A 23,802-nucleotide genomic window follows, 5' to 3' on the forward strand; every position below is an offset into this window, starting at 1 on the left:
TGCCAACTTCCAGAGTCGATCTTTTTATTTTGTGTAAGAGTTACTCTGCATCCCATCCATTGTACGACGCATTACCTAATTTAAAGACCCCTAGGGTTCACGTGGTAGCATGTCGAAGGGTTTAAAATAAGATCCGTCGACCTGTACATTCCAGAGATTCGGACGATCGAATATCCTTTGACATCAGCTGGAAGATTGCAGGGTTTCCTGTGTAGAGCGGCCGATATAGTAGTCTTGCAATAAAATCGAGACGGTGGGCAGGCTCCCTCTTTGACGAAATCCCTACCTGGTTTCCGCAGACGCTTTGCGGACGGAAGGCGAAATGGGCAATTGGTGAAGGATTAAATACCGAAGGCCTCAAGCTAAATGAGCGAATGGTGAGTAGATTGCGGGGAATGGCAAATTAAGGGAACGGGGTTGTGGTAATTTAAGAAATAATGAAGTAAAGGGGTAACGAAAGTAACGGGAAATATTGTGTAACGAGAAAGCGAGATATAGCACCCAAGATTCCTAAACCAAGAGGTTTTAGAAGAGATTCTTGTACACTTCAGTCGAAGTAAACTCGGTAACGTACAGGACAGGTCCATATAAGATAACAATCTAAACTCTGTAATCAGGGTAGGGATTACGGGCAGAGAAAAGTGAGGGTGATCACCGCAGTTAAATGTGAAGAGCCAACTAGTTTGTCTGTCTGTTTATGTCTATGATGAATTAAGGAGGGACACCAAAAGTTGTGTAAAAATTGAAGCAAAGTTAAGAAGTTATATTGTCTATCTAGGACAACTGTTGTTACCAATCCAAAGGTAGATTGAGATCATTGAGAAATGTAGAGGTTTTGAGCTGGCAATTGTTGGAGCGCGCTCATATTTGTTTTTGTAAAGGTATTTTATAAAGCCTGGTAAGTATTGACAGTCAATTGAGACTTGTCACAATGGGAGATATTACGCCTTTAATGCATTTATGTAAGACATTGCCGAAATGTATGCCCAAGCTCAAACAGTATAGTGCAGAATGGATGAAAGGCACGGCAGACAAGATGTTCATGCCATGGCCGCAAGGGGGATCGCTGTCAAAAGCGGTATTACAACACATGACCACATACTTGCACACTGCGTACACGGGGAAGAAATTGGAGAAATGACTAGCTATTTTAGAGCACTGGAAAATGGACCAGGAAGTGAGAGAGGATCCACCACCTGAGGAGTGGATGCTGAATCAATGTAAGGAGGAAGGAGTCGAGCTTTCCGCTCCAGTTGCCTCACCTGAAGTGAAAGGCATTGATATGGAAGACGAAGGGTTATACCCATTGAGGGAATTGAAAGCAGCGATGGGGTATCGTATTCCGATATGCAAACTGCCTGCTTATAGCAGTGACAATAAGTCCAGAGGAGAGTAGAAGACCCTTAAGATCATACAAGGCAATGAAGAGAAGAGGGAGCGATCAAATATATCGACTGAGGTAGAATGAGAAATGAAGAGATGGAAAGGAGAAAAGGATAAAGCTGACGAGGTAACGCTCATACAGAACAAATGGATGGGAGGGCAGATATTACTCAAGCTAGATGGAAAAAGTATTGAGGAAGTAAAGCAAATAGAAGATAAGGACGAACAAGATAGAAAAGACAGGGAATGAGAAAAGAGATTAAAAGAAGATGAATACAAAAGAAAGAGCAGACGGAAGCGAGAACAGATGTATCAGGAAGAACAGAAGAAAGAGGAAAGGGCAGAGGAGCAAAGAAAATATGATAACCGACAGAGAGCAATGGAAAAAAGGGACAGGCAAGAAAGGAAGTGCAGAAATTGAGGGACAAAAGAGTACAAAGACGGAAGAAAGAAAGGAGAACGAGTAAGAAAGAAAGAGATGAGACAACAGGAAGAGGCAAGAGTTAGATGAGAAGCGAGAAAGCGAAGATAATTAGATGAAGAATTAGAACGTAAAAGGAGACAGCAGGAGATTAACCTCATTCAAAAGGAGTTGATGGAACCAAGTCCAGTAATACAATGGGGCAGTATAGAGGAGTTCCTCCCGTTACAGGGAGCGACGTCGGGGGCATCTAAAGTAGTCTTGGATGAACATTTAGGTATAGGAAGCATCAGAGACAGGATTGATCAGGCCTATCAAGAGTTAAAGGGGGGTAGCAAATCAGGAAACCGAGGGAAGGGAGATCAATCCATAGTCTCCCAATCATGAAACAAAGAGAATAATCCATTCACTCTTGAGCATAGAGTCCTGCCTTTAAAATAGACTAACCTTAGACAAGGGTGAAGGGGACGAGAGTCACACTAGTTGGGGACTAGACATGTCAGACCAAGAGAGAATACTTCTGTGGGGAGGTGGTGCTTGTGCCCCAAAGGGAATCCTGCAGACAAAGTGAGATGGTCCCATCTAGAGCAACCTAAAGATAGGGCACCAGATCCCATAGCATATCCATAGCGTCCCAAAGAATGATCATAAAGCAAGAAGGGAGAATCGCTGCCATATGCGAGCAGGCTAAGATCATTACCAGGAAGGAGGCAGTCAGGAACTATTGTCCCTACCATGGGTAGACAAATAATGGGGAGCCGATTGCGGATTAGGGTTTCTGCAGTTTCCCTTATTGGAAAAAGGGGGAGCGAGACCACAGTATATTCCATGGCCACAGATGTTTAAGGATAATTTAAGGTGTAAACTCCTGAGTTTAACCACAGGTGGCTGGAAATGGATTTATGAATTCGAAAAAATGACAGGAGGCAATACCTTGCCAATAGGGGACATTAAGGATCTCCTAGCAGCCATTGTTGGGGAAAGAGCTGATGACATTTGGAAGAGAGAAGGCTATTCGAGCGTGACGGTGCAGAACACAGCACATGATCGAGCACTGTTTAGTAATTGCAGAGCAGATGTTTGGCAGGCTCTCAGAGTACAGTATCCTGACACATCAGATATGGGTGCAATAATGACACGCAAGATGAAAGAGGATGAGGATCCTCTTACATGCAAGAGCACTAGATTCTTGAAACGCGTGAGCCTTGGGGAAAAACGGTGGCAGTATTTTACCACATTTTATGTCAAGGGTTGCCCGAGCAGGTACAGAGGCAACTCAAGAAGTTAATCGGAATGGAGGCAAAGCCATGGGCTGAAATACAGTTGACTATAGTGCATCACTGTCGGCTCTTACAGGAGAAAAATAAGAAGAGGAGGCTAGAAAACTTGAGGAAGCCAAGTTAGTTACGAAGAAATTGTCAAACTACACCATAGAAGGGGTAGTATTGACAAGCAGAGAAGGATTGGGGATGCAGCAAGCAGTGGGTACATTGCAGGAGAATAATCAGCACCCGATGGGCCAAGGATGTAAGGGATTAATACCATGAGTTAGAGGCATGGGCTACAGAGGTGGGGGGTGGGGGTTCAAAACAATCAAGGTAGGTTTCAGAACATACAGAACAAGATTCAGAATGTGCAAGGAGGGTTCAACCAAGGGGTACTAGTCAGACGGGCGGGCTCCTCCTATATGTTGGACTTGTGGCATGACGGGTAACATTGTGCGCAGATGCGCGAGTCAAGGGTATGTACAAAAGGGGGGACGGCATATCCTCCATCGTATACAGGCTAGGGAAGGTTTTGCCCAAGATCCGACAGTGTATCAGACACAAGCGCTGCAATAGCAACAGGCACAGCAAGCACTGTTGAACCCACCGATAGGGCAGTCGCAGCATGCCGCTCTGCAGATACAGCAGAATGCAAACACCGGACAATTATCGACAACTAGAATAGGGGATGTCACTGTAGTGGGAGGGAATCCTTTCACTGGTACAGGGCTATGCATGTATCCACAATAGGACAGCTCACAGGGTGACTTGATGTGTTCAGTACTATCTGTGACACCAGAACCCCCCCCCCCCACAAAGAGGAACCAAGGTTTGATGTGACAATAGGAAGAAAATCTTTTTCTTTTTTAGCAAGGGTTTTCTGGAGCTATGAATCGAGTTCCTTTTACTGATGAATTACCAGTCTCTATAGGAGAGTGTGATATGTTTGTTCCATTACTGTATTCACGGCAGACACCAGTTAACATTTTGGGGAGAGGCTTAATGACAGAACTTAACATGATTATTTTTTTACTGATGAAGGGATAGTGTGTTCTACTCCTGCCATACATTATTTAAATATGGGCAAATTCATATTGGCATTCACAGGGCAAGTGGCTCTGCGATGTGTCCCATTAGAACCAGAGTTTTTATTTTATGGAGTGAACATTCTATGGACATGGCTACCTGGCTCAGTGGGAAGAACTATGAGAATACCTGATGAGTTTTTGTTCAGGCCACAGATACCGATGGATGAAGAGGGAAGACAGACAATCCCTTTAGAATTAGATGCAGCCATAGTACGAGGGGAAATGGCAATGCTCGAAGAAACGGGTGACGAGGGTAGACTATGGAGAACAGTGATGGCTATTGAAGAAGGGTGCAGGTTGACTGACGTCACTGATGATATGTTTAGAGAAGACCCAACAGATGATGAAGTAGTGTTCTTTATGAGCATTAAATACTGGATCAGAATGGAGAAAAGGGAGATCCTACAGCAAATGGCGATAATGCGGCAGCGTCCATCATTTTATGACAAGGACGGAGGAAGTGCTAAGCGCTTTATGGACTATAGGCCCTTATGACATAGGCCTATTGAAGGGGATGGGGGAGGTCAAGATAAAACTGTAGCCAGGAGCAATTTTACCTTGAGCAAAACAATACCCCATGTCTCGAGAGCCTGATGAGGGAATTTTTAAGACTATTTCAGCACTGATGGAACAAGGCATCCTGGTGCCGTCCGAATCATTGTGCAATACTGCAGTGTATCCTATCAAAAAATCAAAGGGAGGGTTGTGGAGATTCTGTCACAACCGCAGGTTCCTGGCCTTTATAGAAGAGGTGGAAATATGGCGGCCGTCCGACTGTGCCGCCACGATGTGCTCCCAAGCGCTGTTAGCGGTCTAGTCCTTTCCGTCATGGCCGCTGCCGAGTGTACTTCCCTGTTTACGCTCGGCGGCTCGGCGCGTTGCAACTTCTGTATCCTCTTCGTTGCTAGCGCTCCACTGTTCTCTCGCTTTGCGGTGTTCCGCTCCTGTCCTATTTTCCTCTGCTTACCTCTCTCTTTCCGTTGTCTTTCTTCTCTCTCTTGCCTGCGCCCCGTTATTTCTCTTGGGCGCATGGATTGCTTGCATCCCTTCTCCTCTACTGCCTAGCCCCTTTTGTGTTTCTCTCCCTGGCTCCCCCCCTTTGATTCCATTTTGTGCCGTTCTCTCAACTCGCCTATACTGAGCCCTACCCGCCGGATTTCCGGTCTCCCATATTCCAGCTGGTCTTGGTGTATCCTCTCGTTCCGCTGCATCGGATATCTACACTCCAAAGGGGTTTTTGTGCCGTAAGGCTTTTCCCCTTGCCTCACTTGTCTGTCGCGGGGGGGAGTCACCGCCGATTCGTTCCCAAAGGGTCGCGGTGGCTTCCTCCCGAGGCCGACCCTATCTACACAAGGAGAGGAGGACTTTCACTCGTCGATCCCGCGGAAAGAAGTTGGACTTCTCATCTTCATCAGGTGAGGAGGAAGGGGAATTTGCAGACTCTCAGGGTTCGAGTGGGGTGGACAACATAACGGAAAACCCTGTCGATACGCCCACAGCGTCAGGCATTGTTGATAGCTTGCAACGCCAAAATACTGACATGGCAACTCCCCAGCAACTTCAAGAATTGGTTGCGGCTGTACAAAACTTAAACCTGGAAGTTCAAGCCCTTAAGACGGCAAATACCGCTCTCCAACAGAGAGTTACCGCCAGAGAACAGCAAGTCACAGATTTACCGCCTTTGCCTCTGGTGTCAGGCAAATTCGACGGATCAGAGAAAAAAGTTAAAGAATTCTTGTAAGCTTGTAATATCCATTTCGCTTTCAGACAGAACGCCTTTTCCTCCGATCACGCTAAAGTGGGGTTTATGATCACACACCTGACTGGTAATGCCCTAGCGTGGGCTACCCCATTGGTGTCCCAGTCCGACCCAGTGTTACAGAACTTTGTAGCATTCAAGGATCTTCTCAAACAGACATTTCTTCGCACTGAGAGCGCTCACCGGGCTAGTGAAGACCTGTTGGATGTACGTCAGGGTGGTTCTGACCTACTCACTTACATATCCTCCTTCAAAAGACTAGCTGCAGAAGCTGGCTGGCAAGAAGAGGCTCAATACACCATCTTCAGGAGGGGTTTGCGCGAAGATCTGAAGGACGAGCTCGCTAGGATCCCTCGCCCCGATTCTTTCTCAGATCTCATAAAGGCTGTTGTACGGATAGATTTTCGGTTGACTGAACGGAGGAATGAAAAGAGAAAGACCCGTAGCTCCAGCTCTTACCCCGAGACTCACCCATCGACCTCCTCACCTGCCGCTCGTCCATCCACCCGGGAAGAACCTATGCAAATAGGAGCAACCAGAGCGCCCTTGACAGTGGAAGAGAAGAAGAGGAGAAGAGAGGGCAGCCTTTGTCTATACTGTGGCTCCTCTACACACCTCTTGAGAGACTGCCCAGATGTACCCGCCAGACGTCAGGGAAACGAACGCCCTCGGTAGTTGGCAGGACGGACTACCGAGGGGCTTTTCCCAGTTCCTATATCACTCTTTCAGTTACTTCTGCCCAACCCTCGGACGACCAACGTCTCATGGTGGTATCCGTCCAGCTTCAGTTCAGAGGAAAGGAAATGGAGACTCTGGCCCTGCTGGATTGTGGAGCAGCCGGGAACTTCCTGGACACCCTATGGGCCGACAAGGTAGGCCTTCGCAGAATAGCCAAGAAGGAAGACCAGAAGGTAGAGGGAGTAGATGGTTCCCCTCTGTGCTCCGGCCTCATTACCCACACCACAGAGGAGGTACGGGTATCCATTCAACAACATACTGAAGTACTGAGCTTCGATATCATTCGCGCATCTCATTTCCCAGTCATTTTGGGGATTGGTTGGCTCCGACGACACAACCCTACCATAGATTGGTCGGCCAATCTTCTAAGTTTTCATTTTGCTTACTGCCAGGAGAAGTGTCTTCCAGGACCCTTGTTCAAAAGCGTCAAGATGGGGTGTGCCCCTGAGAGGAGCACGATCCATTGTATCCCAAGCTGTCTTCAGGAGTACGCCACAGTGTTCCAAGACCAACAACCCATGGAACTTCCTCCTCATCGACCTGAGGACTGTAGGATAGACTTAGTCCCTCAGGCTCTGGTTCCGTTTTGTAGGATGTATCCCCTTTCCTTGTCAGAAAAGGAAGTCCTTAGACGCTACTTAGATGACAACTTAGCCAACGGACTTATCCGACCTTCCAGATCACCAGCAGGAGCATCTCTATTCTTCATTCCTAAGAGGGACTCCAAGGACCTAAGACCTTGTATCGATTACCGAGGGCTTAACCAACTTACCATCAAGGACCGGTACCCTATGCCCATAATCTCGGAGATCCTGGAGACCGTCCAAGGCTCAGTAGTTTTTTCTAAACTCGACCTACGTAATGCTTACCATTTGCTCCGCATCAGGACTGGTGACGAATGGAAGACGGCTTTCCGCACTCCCTATGGGCTGTTCGAATATCAGGTTATGCCGTTCGGACTGGTCAACGCTCCCTCCATCTTTCAAAGGTTTATGGACCGTATATTTTCTGATCTCTTGGGCCAAAACACCGTTGTCTACTTAGACGATATTCTGGTTTACTCCCGTCAGCCCGAAGAGCATACTCGTCATGTGAAGGAAGTATTACACAAGCTGCAGCGACATCATTTATGGGTGAAGCCGGAAAAGTGTGCTTTCGCCAAATCCTCCGTCTCCTATCTGGGGTTTATTTTGTCCAGCGAGGGGATCGCCATGGATCCCAAGAAAGTCGAAGCTATTCTAGGCTGGCCCTCCCCTTCGTCGGTCAAGGAGATTCAAAGATTTTTGGGACTGGCCAACTTTTACCGGAAGTTTATTCCCGAATTTTCCAGACTCACTTTGCCTATCACCTCCTTACTAAAGAAAGCCTCCAGGCCCTTTCGATGGTCCAGGGAAGCCGAGGAGAGTTTCATCTGCCTGAAAAGAAGGTTCTGTTCTGCCCCTATTCTGAGACAGCCGGACCAACTGCTTCCCTTTATTCTTGAGACCGACGCCTCCGCGGGTGCGGTTGGCGCCGTTCTCCTACAATCAAATCAGGGCCAAGAACATCCCATCGCCTATTTCTCCAAGACTCTGAACCCTAGTCAGCTAAACTACTCCGTCATAGAAAAGGAGCTCTTAGCTATGAAACTGGCTTGTCTAGAATGGAGGCATCTTCTCCAAGGAAGCTTACACCCGTTCCTGATACGTACTGATCACAAGAACCTACAGATCCTACGTCAGCAAGAGTGTTATAACACCAGACAAGCCCGATGGGCGCATTTCTTTGCACAGTTCCATTTTCTTATAACATACATACCTGGTACCCAAAACCAGGTTGCTGACGCCTTATCTCGCAGAGATGAGACCTCTCTGGGATACGAGAAAGAGCTCATGTTTCCCCATATCAAGATCATTTCCGCTGTATCGTCTTTCTTGGAAGAAGTGAGGGAAAGATCTCTTTCCCCAGAAGAAACACTCTTGCAAGTGGGGAGGACTCCGGTGGATCAGAGGGACGGTCTGTACTTCACTCGAGGGAGGCTTATCCTTCCTTCACAGGACCTCAGAATACAAGCTCTCCAGTGGTGTCACAACTCGAAGGTGGCCGGGCATAGAGGCTTACAAGGGACTTTGGAATTACTGCAGAGATCCTTTTACTGGCCCGGTATGCGAGCCGATACTCAGGCATACATCCAGACCTGTCTGACCTGTATGCAAAATAAACATCCTACTCGAAGTCCCCTTGGCCTGCTTCAACAAGACTCGATTCCCTCAGGCCCCTGGAAGCACATATCTACAGATTTCATCGTAGATCTACCGGTTTCCCAGGGCTGTACCTGTATCATGGTAACTGTGGACTCCTTCTCGAAGTTGGCTCATTTTTCCCCCTTACCCAGGATACCTTCGGCCTCCCTTATGGCGGAAGTCTTCATGAAAGATGTCTTCAGGTTGCATGGTCTCCCCAAAAAGATCGTGTCTGACCGTGGGAGCCAATACACCTCAAAATTCTGGACTGCCTTGTGCAGACTGTTGGGTATCGAAAGGGCCCTGTCCTCTGGGTTCCACCCACAGACTAATGGGCAGACGGAAAGGCTAAACGGGACCGTTGAGCAGTATTTGAGGTGTTTCATTAACCAACAACAGGATAACTGGGTTTCCCTCTTACCAACAGCTGAGTTCGCTTATAACAATTCTGTACACAGCGCACTTGGGATCAGCCCTTTCTTTTGTACGTATGGGTACCATCCTAAATCTATAGTACCCACCTTCTGGACTGAGACTCCTATACCATCCTTAGGAACCTCTCTGTCTAGATTAAAGGAAGCCCATAACACTGCCAACCAAAGTCTTCTAAAGGCCAACACCCGTAACAAACTACAAGCTGATAAACACCGGAGACCTGTACCGGATTGGAACAGAGGATCCAAGGTCATGTTATCCACCAAGTTTTGCCCCGTTGGGTACGTCCTTCTAAGCTATCTCCCCGATTTATTGGTCCCTTCTAAGTCCTATCCAAGATCAATCCAGTAGCTTATCGCCTCAGACTGCCTAAGAATCTTAGTCGCATTCATCCGACCTTTCATACCTCTCAATTACGTCCCTTCGTATCAGGGAACAGAAAACAGAATACCCCCAGACTCCACACTTTGCCTGCTCCTACCTCTGAGGAATACGAGGTCTCCCACATCCGGGATTCTCGTTACCACAGAGGTCGCCTTGAATATCTGATTCATTGGAAAGGTTATCCTTCTTCTGAGGATACCTGGGAACCTCGGACCCATGTACATGCTCCCCGTTTGTTACGTCAGTTTCACAGATTACATCCCAGCAAGCCGGGGGGAACCCGACTTCGAGGGGGGCATACTGTCACAACCACAGGTTCCTGACGTTTATGGAAGAGGTGGAAATATGGCGGCCGTCCGACTGTGCCGCCACGATGTGCTCCCAAGCGCTGTTAGCGGTCTAGTCCTTTCCATCATGGCCGCTGCCGAGTGTACTTCCCTGTTTACGCTCGGCGGCTCGGCGCGTTGCAACTTCTGTATCCTCTTCGTTGCTAGCGCTCCACAGTTCTCTCGCTTGGCGGTGTTCCGCTCCTGTCCTATTTTCCTCTGCTTACCTCTCTCTTTCCGTTGTCTTTCTTCTCTCTCTTGCCTGCGCCCCGTTATTTCTCTTGGGCGCGTGGATTGCTCGCATCCCTTCTCCTCTCCTGCCTAGCCCCTTTTGTGTTTCTCTCCCTGGCTCCCCCCCCCTTTGATTCCATTTTGTGCCGTTCTCTCAACTCGCCTAAACTGAGCCCTACCCGCCAGATTTCCGGTCTCCCATATTCCAGCTGGTCTTGGTGTATCCTCTCGTTCCGCTGCATCGGATATCTACACTCCGAAAAGGTTTTTGTGCCGTAAGGCTTTTCCCCTTGCCTCACTTGTCTGTCGCGGGGGGGAGTCACCGCCGATTCGTTCCCAAAGGGTCGCGGTGGCTTCCTCCCGAGGCCGACCCTATCTACACAAGCAGAGGAGGACTTTCACTCGTCGATCCCGCGGAAAGAAGTTGGACTTCTCATCAGGTGAGGAGGAAGGGGAATTTGCAGACTCTCAGGGTTCGAGTGGGGTGGACAACATAACAGAAAACCCTGTCGATACGCCCACAGCGTCAGGCATTGTTGATAGATTCATACAGGAAATGAGACCGATTAATCAGATTGTAGGGGAAGAGTTTCCTTTAGTTCCTAACCCAGCCATGATACTATGTAGTATCCCAGTAGAAGCACAATATTTCACAGTGATTGATTTGAAAAATGCTTTTTTCTCAATCCTGTTGCATAAGGACTCCCAAGACTTGACTTCATTTACGTTCCGCCAGACTTATCTGAAACATACTAGGCTGCCTTAAGGGTACTGTGAGTCCCCAATGATCTTTAACACGGACCTACAGATGGACCTAGGCAATATTGATTTGAAAAGCGCTGTTATACAGTATGTAGATGACAGTTTAATCTGTAGCACGATAGAAGATAGGTGCAGACAGTACTCGATTCAGTTGATCACTATCCTAGCAGACAAAGGATATAAGGTAGACAAAGAGAAGTTATAGTTTTGTCAAGAAGAAGTGTTATATATAGGACAGCTGATCTCACATGAAGGAAAGAAAGTGACTCCTGAAAGAGCTAAGGCGGTTATGAAAACTGCAAAACCGCACAAGGTAAAGCAGATGCAGCAGTTTTTGGGGCTATGTATTTATTTTAGAGCCTGGGTGTTTGATTATGGTTTATACACAAGACCCCTTTTGCAGGCTTTAACGAAAGCACAGGCAAACAATGAGAAGATAGAATGGACTGAGGAAATGGAGGATGGGTTTGAAGAATTGAAGAAAGCAATGTGTACAACTCCTTTTTTTAGGGATTTCCAATTATGCAGAGGAGTTTTTCTTGTTCTCGCACACAAATGGGACAATTATGATTGCAGCGCTTAAGCAGAGAACTACATTAGGGTATACGCCCATAGCGTATTATAGTGAGATTCTAGACCCAGTTATGAAAGGACACTTTCCTTGCGAACAGTCCTTGGCAGCCGCTGTGTTCACAATTGAGAAATCTACAAGAATTTTATGACTCTTTTTGTGGAACATGCTTTGTTTGCCATTTTAGAGAAACCCAAAGGCACACTGTTCCCTTTAAGCCAACCACAATTCCCCGTAGGTTTTTCTTAATTTGCCACGTAGTATGACGTTATGTTTGACACATTTTATACACATTAGTATATAAGACATTTTTTTATGAAATGCATTGAGCAAGCTGTGCGACGTCTGTTGATGTCCGTTGTAACTCCCTGTTCTAGAAAATTGATAATAAAACTGTCGAATGAAGACCTTTTGCCAACGTCCTGAGTCGATCTTATTATTTGGTGTAAAAGTTACTCTGCATCCTATCCATCGTATAACATGTTACCTAATTTAAGGACCCCTAGGGTTCACTTTGGTAACTCCTTCATCTATTTTTATCTTCCAACTAGTAAAACCACTAGAACGCATATGTATGGTCTCTTGAGTATTAAATGACTGATTTAGGCTAAACCCAGTTGTGCAGCGCTGAACTCTTAAATAGTAAAAGGGAATGACGGCAACTTGAGTGGGTGTAAACAGGCTGGCCCACAGTCTGAGTAAAAAATGGATATGACAATACACTGAAATGTCATGCGCAGGTCAAATTTTGATTTGATAATTATAGCTGTATATCTTCAGTCATTCTAATGTTTCAGTAAGTCAGCAAGACAAGAGGATACATGTATATATTTGTCAAGATGTCACTCTATATTAGAAGTGATAGATTATTCTATAGTAACATGAATCAACATCAACAAACATGTACCTTATTACTAGCCTAATGGTTGTTCAATTACAATCCCAATTTTACTCATTTTTATTTTAGTTTTAGTCCATATGCCTTTGTTTCAATTGAATTCACAATATTAAATTCCCAATGGTGGTCTTGAAAACACTCACAATTTAGTCTTAATAACACACACAACCACATATAATTTCCCATTCGTTGCCCTGAACACTTTCACAATTTGGTCCTAATTACACATGTAACCACATGTCAGTTGAGAACATGCCTGTTGATACATATCCATATGCCTGATTGTAAATGTATTCACAGTAATTAATGTCCAATGAATATCCCAAAACGTTTACAATTTAGTCAAGAGTGGCATTGGTTCCCACTGATTACCCAGGAAAGCTCTCAATTTAGTCTAGAGTTTATCTCTCAAATCTACTAGTTTAACAGCTGTGCCCACACGTGTTTTGACCCTAGAATGGTCCTTATCAATGCTGGGCCTAAGTATCTCTCTCTGTTTGGTCAATTGTTGTGACTGCCTGTACAATTGAAAAAGATGAGAATAATAGGTGGTAATTAGGGACTAAGGTGCATAAGCTCATAACATATATCAGCTATGATAAGCTTATTTGCGTAATGTTACTCTTGTAAGTCAGGTGGTGCTGTGTTAATGAACACTGTGATGAGATTGATTAGACCTCTTGTGGAATCAACACCTCCCCAATTAGCCATGACGAATTTAAAATAGTTGTCCATGCGCATGCTCTCCAATTTGTGATATGTCCATTATAACAATTGTGGATAATATAATGTTTGTGATTGGTCTAATCCCACAGCACGTTAAAATCATCAAGGATTATAAATGATTAATGGTGAAAATTAACATTAATACTAGTGCAATAAGTGCAGGTGGTTAGGGTTGCTCACCTGTTTTGGATTGATAATCCTCTCTTAGGTAATTGTGACACTTAATACTAATATTGTTCTAGGAACTGTGAAATGAAAAATGTATATTAAATTGATAATTGGGTAATCTTGGGAATCCAGGTTAGTGAGTAAGTGCATCTAAAATTAAAAAATCAAACAATCTCACCTAATGCGCTTACATGATGAGATAATTAGCTTTGCTTTATATATATATATATGGACCATATACATGTTACGGTTATTCATGTTACATGTTACGGTATTCACATGCCATCTTGTGCAATTGAAATAGTCCTTGAATAATACATGGGCTGGAGAAGGTATTACCTGTTCTCTGGGCAATCTAATGGCTGGTTACTGTTATGGTTTCCCACACACTAGTGATGAAGGTCAACCGGCAGTCCGCATGCTTTCTTGGCGGCCACCATTTGAAATCATATATTTATATCATAGGTAACGTTTACAGAACGTACGTTCTGTGATGTTACCGCAAACGGTGCCGTGTTTGTTATTAACATAAATAAACATCATTATAAATAACATATACTCGAAATCTTGCCGTTTTACCAATTGTTGATTTAGATTAATATGATGATTGCAAATATTATTGTACCTGTGTTAAAATAGGCTTAACATGTTACTTCTTTCATTGTGTAACGTGATCACCAAACACTTGTTCTCCTGCCAGCTAATCAATAAGGTATATGATCATTGCGTATGTAATTGTACCTATTGAAAGAGGTATATTACATGTTGATTCATTCCTTATGTGACGGGATCTCGGACATTACTGTGCCTTAGTAATTACCCACAGATGCTTGGTTATTGCTTATTATCAGACACCTTGTCCTATAAGGGATTGTGCTTATGTTTAAACCTATTGGCAAAGACTTAATAATTTAATAAGGACTCTCATCGTTCCATACCGTTCAGGGAAGCCTTTCCAAAGTCATACCTACTCTTCCTCGTCCCAATTAATCTAGGGTTTTCAGTGCTACAGAGGCAAATGAAAGTGTGGGCTACAGAGGGTTGAGTGAAGGGATGGGCGGATGTCTAGTAGGTGAGTGGAGGTGAAGGGTTGGAAGGGTCGTCCTTTTCCCTGGAAGGGGAGTCTCTCCCCATGAGATCCTCCCGCGGAGTACCACAGTCAGGGGGACTATCAGGTAGCAGCCCCACCTCCCTGGCCTCATGGGAAGGGGGCGGGCTCCCCCTCGAGGAGAAGGTATGACATCCAAAGATTCACCACATACCTTTCCCGAAATGCCGCTGGCTTCCTCATCTCCTATAGGAAAATGGGACAGGAAATCCATGTTTCCTTGTTTGTTTTCCCCTTCTGTGTTGAACGCTAAAACAGAAGGGTTGGAGATAAGGAACCAGCTCATTAAGCTTGGGTTTGTGTCTTTCCTAAGACTTAGCCAGGTAAGGGGTGAATGGTCTGTAACTACGGTAAATGTTCTACCTGTGAGATAATACCTGAGGTAGCCTATGGCCCATTTTATTGCTATAGCCTACATCTCAATGAGAACGTAATTCCTCCCTCTCCGGAATAGATTTCGGCTGATGTAAAGTCCCGGATCTTCTACCCCATCATAAACTTGTGATAAAACTACCCCTATCCCCATTTTGGAGGCGTCGGTTTGAAGGATGAACTCCTTATTAAAGTTAGGGACTTTTAGGATCGGTTTGCTACACAAAATGGATTTTAAAGTATCAAAACAGGCTTGATCTTCTTTTGTCCAATTTAACTTCTGAGGTTCGGCGTTCTTTAACTTATTAGTTCATCAGGAGGTGATGGCTAAGTAATTGGGTATAATCCTCCTGTAATAACCATTAAAAACTAAGAAGACCCTAAGATAGTCTTGGGAATTGGTGTTTCTTGAAAGGCCCAGACTTTTTCAAGTTGTGGCTGAACCAGTCCGTTTCCCACAAAGAACCCCAAGTACTTAACTTCTGATTGGGTCAAGTGGCACTTCTTGGGGTTCGCGGTTAGGCCAGCTCATCCTAGGGCTCTGTTAACTTTGTATAGATAGTACATATGTTCTTCCCAGCTTTTGCTATGAATGACAATATTATCCAGATAAGCTCTGAAAAAAATTAAAATAGGGCCGTGAGATCTGGTCCATTAACCTCTGGAAAGTGGTAGGAGCACCATGGAGCACAAATTGAAGGACCCAAAACTTAAATAGTGCCCTGTGGTGGAAAATGCTATTTTTTCTTTGTCCTCTGGATTTAACAGGACCTGCCAATAGCCCTTGTTAAGATCAATCGTGGAAAGGTAGACAACCGTGCCAAGTACACTTGTGTACGAGCGCAATATAAATAAAATATAATTTAATTTCAATGAGATTGTCAATCCGAGGTAATTGTTGAACTTGGACATGGCATTGAATTCTCTAAAGTCTATGCAAAACCTTCACGATTGATAGGGTTTGGCTACTAGGACTATTGGTGAGGACCACGGACTCTGGAACAGTAATCAAGCGTGGTCTAGCTATTATGAGGGGCAGAATAAAATGTGTATTGCCTGTGTTGATCATGCTTCAGTCACCAGATATCAAGAAGAGATCAAGAGAATCTGTGTGCACAAACTGCCTTTTTAAACCTGTCTGGATCATCACAATTTGGTGCATATAGGTTAATCAAGATAACAGTTGTATCAAACAGTTTTCCGTGTACTTGCGAGTATCAGCGGCAGGGTCTGCGATGACCCCTTCCTTTTTCAAGCAAACAGATTTATTAATTGGACTAGGCACCCCTCTGTCCCTATGTGTGAAAGAAGAGAACCAGATTTGATCTCTCCATTTCTTATCAGCGCTGACCTGTTGGGTGCAAGACTTGTGTCTCCTGTAAGAATGTGATGTGTGCATAATAAGTCTGTGGAGGCATTCTAGTATCTTCCCAACACCAGCACAACTATTTAGGCCTCTTACATTCCAAGAAATAGACTATCAACAGCGTATATGTGAAGGCTAATGAAGCTGAGGGGCTCAGACATGGGGGGCGAAAAAGCATTCAGTGACTGTTGGCACTCTAGCAATGATTAAATATTGTAATAGATATGATAAGTGATACCTATTTAAGAAACCCCCAACCTGTATACCATTCCCTGCTTTCACTGCATACCCCACCTAAGCAGTGAATGTACCTCCCCAACAAATCGTACAGTTTAAACGGAGGAGATTTGACAAATATAAACACTTAACAATGTGAGCATAAAAACAAACTACCTGCACCTTGACCAGACGTGTATCTGGCTAAGCACACTGAGCAGCAAGATCAAGGACTGAATAGAGCTATCTGCAGCATATTTGTGTAAAACAATTGCTGGATTTTTGGACCCACAGGGTTTCCCTACTTTAATGCATCATGTGAAATTCTAAGCGCTATATATCAAGAGTCGCTTGCAAGTCACAAGGTTAAAGTGTATGCCTACCTCAGGATCAGTAAACATGTGGGGCTTATTGTCATGTAAATTCTACAGCTCTGCCAGGAACAGCATTTGGTAGCGTATGTCTTTATCTCAGAGATTCTTCTTCACCTCCATGATGGTCTTCTGTGTGGTATGTACTGCAGAGCTGAAGTCAGAAAAATTCAATAGGCATTTTTGAAATGCACTTCTACCATCTCCCTGTATGCCGGAAGAATCAAATCTTGGTCTCTATAAAGAAAAATATACGGGCAATCACAGGACATGTTGGTAATCCTGGTGCAGCAAGGGCAGTGAGGGAGGCCTTTGTGCATTCTTTCAACAAGAAAGAACTGGATTCCCAAGGATGATCAGGAGTGTTTTCTCTAGGAACTTTCCATTGAACCTGATGTAGCAGTCTCGGGAGCGCCCCAGCATTTGAATGTTCTTTCTTCTTGACCTTGATTCCTATTGTTAAGTTTCATTACTGTTACTTTTGCTATTCCTAGAAGTTGGTGGTAAGCTTGTTTAGGTGTCTGCAGCCTCACCCAGTCACTTTTCCACTTCCTCCACCTTTCTGCACAGCACCTCAATCTTGTGCTTCAAGGCCTCACGCTTGCAAGTATGGCATTTTCTGGTGAAGTGATTGATCCATTCTCATATCCAGGAGGAGCACCTTCAAGACACCATCAATGTTCCTTGGTTAGCGCAATTGAGGATTCCATTCAGGTGGTTGCGAAGGGGATGAGTTGTTTGCATAATTGTCTTACTTGGTCCTTTACTGTTGACCAGCATGGTGTTAGTCGGGTAACAGAAATCAATGAAAGCCCTTCTGAAACCCTCCTGCATGCAATGCAGCTGCCGCCCTCAGGGACAAGTTGCAACCCGTAGAGTGCTAGATGGGGTTGTACCAGGGACATCATTTGGGGGTCAACGCGGGTTGCAGTTTGCAACCCCTGGGGTCTCCCTTGTGACCCCAATTATTTAAAATAATTTTTTTTTAACTTTCAAAAAAAGAAAAATGGAAGCTCCTGGTGTAGTGGGTGCACCAGCAGGCTGCAGGGGCCCATGCCACACCAGGTCTGTGGGTTCACCTGCCCAGTCCTCACCCATCAGGGTGAAGACTGGGCCACGGAGGTGCTTAGTAGGGGTTGGAGTTGTAGTAGACCTTGACATATGGCACATGTCACATGCCACGTTCAGCTCCAACCCCTTCTCCCTCGGCTTCCTCGTAGCTTACATACAGGAACCTGGAAGCTCTTGCAGCTTCCTGATTCTTGCTTGTGAGCAGCATGGAGGAGCCAAGGCTGGCCTGGAAGGACTGACCGAAGTTGAAAGAAAACGGTAAGAAGGCTCTAAAAATAAAAGTGTATTTTGCAATGCATGTGTGAAGTGTGTGTCAGATGTATGCATGTGAATGGTGGTTGAGTGAGAAGTAATGTGGTGTGATGTGTGATTTTGAATTTTCTAGGTGGGTGGGTGTGTGCCTGTGTAGACAATGCAATGAGTGGATGTAAGAGAAGGTGTGAGTGACTGGTGGGTGAATGAGTATGAATGTGATGGTGTGATTTTTAAAAAGAATGATTTTATTAAGCATTTTGTTAATGAACAATCTTACATTATCACATTCATGTTCTTAAAGATTGTCTTGAGCTTCCGTTCAAACATTAAAAATCCCTGTCCCACCCCTCCCCCGTTACCTCCTGAGACTAGACGGGTCGCAATTAACGATTATAGAGTTTGGGTTTCATGCGTTTCAGCCGGGAGTCCCGCCCCTGACGAGTTTGTTTGTTATTTATAGATGTTGAGGAAGGGGGCCCATTCCATTTCTCTGCTTGCTGAGATCTCGTGAAGTGCCCCTGCAATGTTCTCCATTTTATATATTTCTCTGGCTTTCCACGCCCAAGCTGTCTCTGTTGGGAGTGACAGTGATTTCCAGTTTATGGTAATGCAGATCCTGGCCGCTAGCAGTAAGAAATGTGGCATGTAGGGGAGCAGCACCGATCAGCCTTCCTGTTCTTCCAGACCGAATAGGACAAGTCGAGGATCGCACTCCCTTCCCACCCCATCAATCCTTTTAATCCACACCAAAACCTCTTTCCAGAATGCCTGAACTTTCGGCCAGGCCCATCAGATGTGCCATTAGTCTGCTTGGTAGCCGCGTTCCCTCCAGCATTGAGGGCTAGCTTGATTGAACATTCTGGCTAGAAATCTAGGATTGTAGTGCCACCTATGTAATAGTTTTAGGCCGTTTAGCTGGTATTGAGCTGAGATGGAGGTTTTGTGGGCTGACATACACATTTGTTTGCACAAGTGATCATTCATCTTGGGACCCAGATCTTTCTCCCATCTTTTTCTGAGGGCTATGTTCTTTTTCCGGTGACTGCAGAGGAGGGTCTTGTACAGCAGGGAGATGAGGCCTTTGGTGTCCTTCCATTTGGGGGCCATCAGGACTCCCCTCAGTTGTAGGAATAGGAATGGTCCAAGGGGTTTAAGTTGTAGGCTTGTTTCCATCTCTTGATGGGAAATGCATCTGTCTCCTTTTACCATCTGCTAACCAACACAGGTAAGTACACTTGCACACCAAAGTAAATATAGTTTAGTTAGAGATAAACAGAAAATGGTAATCTTGGTAAATAGTTCGAGGTGCGGGGGAGAAAAACACAACCTTGGTATCTAGGCTGGACACATACAAGAAACAAAGACGAAATCCAATGTGGATAGCTGCGTCCCCTGCACACTTTCTAAACGGCCAAAGTAGGCATAATGATAATTTTTTGTACATTTTGGAAAACAGTATAGGTTGCTTAAAGTCACTTCTATAGGAAATGTCGATAAAAGATTCAATTGAAGCTTTGTATTTTATAAAAAACAATTATTGCTTTTTATTTGTCTTTTGGTAGGCCCAACGCGTTTCGAGTTATAAACACTCTTCATCAGGGGCAGCATTTTTCAACAAATTAAAGTCTACAAAAGAGAATACATATAAACATAAATTAGTATAAACTTGAAGCAGTTATTCACAATTTTTAAGATCATCATGGTTTTTTAGCAAGGCAGTCGGCCTAATGTACAGATCAACATCCTATTTTCAGTCCTCACTAGTTACTCATCACCCACGAAGCGAGAATATATAGGTATTTAGCACAGTTATTCAGTAATTCAAACATTCGGATGGACACCTAGTTGTTCTAAGTCAAATGTGGGCAGGTTATTCCCGTCTTAATTTCAAGTGTAGGATATTATCTGGAAGAATATCCCATATACATGCAAAAAGTGAAAAACAGAATAAGTGAGGACGGTCAACCACTACATAATCGCAGTTGTTAGCCTGAATTTTGAGAGTATTTAGACAAGATTGTAAAAAATAGGGGACTTTCTTACCCAAGGAAACAAATTCTGAGCATGGAATATTGGATAATGTAGCGGAGAAGCTCCAGGTATCCAGATGGATACGCGTAGTCTATCCCATGAAAGGTAGTCTTGTTTCAAGCCTTTGGATTTTCTAGTCTATAAAGGGTAATTATAGTACCTAGTGGTTAATATATTGTAAATAAAAGGTGAAAGCCAACACCTATTATGGGGAGAAACCTACTGGTATAGTATCAGCAAAGGTGAAGAAGATGTCCGGATGCGTTCAGGAGCCGCAGCAGAGTGAAAGCATCACTCGGCGGCCGTGTTTATATCCTGTTGGTAGTTGTGACGTCATCCCGCGCATGCGTGAGCCACGTCATGGAATGTCATGACGTCACCCGCGCACGCGCGAGAGAACGTAAACAACCAAAGATACGTGATGTGAAAAAAGGTAGAGAATGACTTTAAAAACGTCATATGTGACATTTTAGGGGCAAGTAAGTGAACGAGTCTTTCTAGAGTGATTAATGTGGGTGTTCCCTAGCTATGGCTGGATGTTATAGATAACGTATTGTGAGATGTATTTTACAAGATGAAATTTGGCATATTGCAAATAATTAGGACAACATAAGTTTCAAAAAGACGCTAACCCCATAGACCTTATGGGTGTACAATCTAATGTTTGTCAGTATGATATATGGTGGAGAACCAAAACATTTTCTCTGGCATCAAACGATGCAGCTAATAGAAAGAAAGAATTAGTAAAAACAGCTTAATGTTAATCAATCAGGGAGATGTCAGAATTTCAACTCATTCTAAAAAGTAAACAAACAGAATATTTACACAAACTGCAAGACGCCAACATCATAGACATTATGGGTGTACAATCTAGTGCTTGTAGGCACGATACATGTTAGAAGATCAAGGAATTTAGTCACGCATCAAATGATGCAGATTATAGCAAGGTAATAACACATTTTGCACAATGTTGATCCCTCATGGAGGTTCCATTGGTGTATATTCAAATGCTTTTGAAATGACAGACATGGATATACATTACAGTTATATAGGGAACACTGGTACAGGTGATTCTTTGACACAAATAAAGTACTATTTAGAAAACTGAGTGCTACTAATGTACATGGTATTTAGAAGTGACAGGGAGACACTGATTTTAGTCGGTGGACTCCTATCTTGTTATGTGGTATTAGGCACAGACTTTTTACCATCTGCCCTACCATTTCCAGGCACGCTTCAAACCATTTCTGGAAGTGTTGTGGTTCCTGGATTTAATTTCTGGTGGGGGGCCCATATGTGGCTCATGGGCGAGGGCCATGTTGTGTGTCCATTTCTCCCTTGGTCCACCAGAGTTTTATGAGAGGTACTACTGCATAGTGGTTAATTACTTTGGTTGGGAATGATGATTTTGGGGCTCATAGGCATTCCCCTATTGTTACTGGTCTTAATAGATGGTTCTCAATTGTTACCCATTGCTTGTTTTTGTCACCTCTCAGGTGTGGCACCAGAGCCCTGATTTGGGCAGTTCGGTAGTATGTGTAGCTGTCTGGGAGTCCAGTTCCCCCTTCCTCCTTCCACCTCCTTATAGCGTTGTAGGCTATTCGATGCCTCTTCCCCTGCCACAGAAATATTAGAAATGTGGCTTTCAGCTCTGCAAAGTGCTTCCCCGGGATGTCTATGGGAAGCGTCTGATACTGATACAGGACCTTTGGGAGCATCACCATTTTAATTGCATTGAGGCTGCCCAGCCATGATATTGTCAGCTTTTCCCAACTGTCGAGATCTGTTGTTATTTCTGACATTAGGGGAGGGAGGTTTGCCTAGTAGAAGTCCTTCGTTTTTCTTGTGACGTTGATACCAAGGTATTTTAGCTTCTGCTGCGCTGTCGGTATTCCACCCGTATTTTGACACACTGCTTCGGGTTTGTCTGGGGTGTTATAGGGGAATAGAGTGGATTGCTCCTTGTTCATTTTTAGCCCTGCTTACGTGCCAAATTATTGTATGGTCCGGAGAACTTTGGGTATTGAGGTTGGGGGATCTGCTAGGTATAGGAGGATATTATCAGCAAACACAGCAAGTTTATATTCGTTGCACCCCACCCCTCTATAGCCCCATTGTTTCTGATTGCATTTCCCAGTGGTTCTATTGATAGGGCGTATAGGAGGGGAGAGAGGGGCCACCTCTTGTCTAGTTCCTCTGGATAGGTTGAACTCCGCTCTTCCCATGGGCGTTTTGTAAATTGCCTGGATTCCTCTTATAAATCGTTCTTCAAAGCCCATGTTCTTGAGTACGGCCCAGAGAAACCCCCACTCCACTGGATCAAATGCTTTCTCCGAGTCCAGGCTAAGTAGTGCTTGATTCCCATCCATCCCCTCGGTGTGTTCCATGATATCCAGCATCTTACGCATGGCGTCGGCCCCCTGTCTGCCTTTTATAAATCCCACCTGGTCTGGGTGAATCAGGCAGGGCATGATGTCTTCCATGCGGGAAGCCAGGATTCTTGTGTATATTTTCACGTCCGTGTTTAACAGTCATATTGGACGGTATGACTTGCAGCATGCTGGATTTTTTCCTGCTTTGGGGATAATTACTATGTGGGCTAATGTAAAGGATGGTGGGGCCTGACCCATTTCTTGTATATGGTTAAATAGTTTAGCCATGTGTGGGGCCAGGATATCTGAGAATTGTTTGTAGAAGCCCATGGTATATCCGTCTTCCCCTGGTGCCCCTCCCGGCAGGAGCCTCTTTATTGCTGCCTTTGTTTCTTCAGGGGATATGGGAGATTCCAGAAGTGCCTGTTCTGTCTTAGACAGATGTGTTAGCTTCGCCCTGGTGATGTAATCTTGCAACTCTGTCTCTGTCCCAGTGCCCTCAGTAGTGTACAGATCCTTATAATTCTGAGCGAATTGGCTAGCTATTCCCTCTGGTGATGTGGCATAGTCCCCTTCTTGTGTCTTAATCTTGTCAGCCCATCTCTCGGCCCTCTGAGCTCTCAGTCTAGCCGCTAACTAATCTGTCTTGTTCCCCCTTTCATAGAATGTTTGCTTTAAGAATTTCAACTTCCGCATTGTGTCCCCAATCCCCAGCACTTTTAGTTCCTCCATTTTTTTGTTTGAGTGTTTATAGGTGTTCCTTTAGGTAAGTCCCCTGGGCATGCAGCCTATCTTCCAGGCTTGATATTTCCTTGCCCAGCTTCTCCTATTGGAGCCTCTGTTCCCTTTTCTTCCTGGCCCTTTCCCTCATCAGTAGTCTCTTCCTTGTGGCTTTCACTGCTTCCCATACTGTTGATTCCCACCTCCCCATTGTCATTTATTTGGAAGTATTTCTCAATTGAGGTCTTTAGTTCCTGAGCAAAGAGTTTGTCTCGCCACAGGAATTCATTGTAGCCGATCCCTCCATGTTTAAAGTGGTGGTCGACCATATTGTGACCAGACCAGGTGACTGGTCGGATGCTACTTCCCCTGATTCTTGGGTGGAATTCCTTATTGGTCAGCAAATGGTCGATTATTGTGAAAGTGTCATGTATGCTGGACCTAAATGTGTATCCCTTCTTGTCTGGGTTCTGTGATCTCCATATATCCAGAAAAGCCTCCCTCTCTAAAATCTTTCCTAAATCTATCTCCTATCGCGTTTGG

Source organism: Ambystoma mexicanum, chromosome 14 (genome assembly GCF_040938575.1).
Source record: "Ambystoma mexicanum isolate Mex_15411 chromosome 14, UKY_AmexF1_1, whole genome shotgun sequence".
NCBI classification, from domain to species: domain Eukaryota; kingdom Metazoa; phylum Chordata; class Amphibia; order Caudata; family Ambystomatidae; genus Ambystoma; species Ambystoma mexicanum.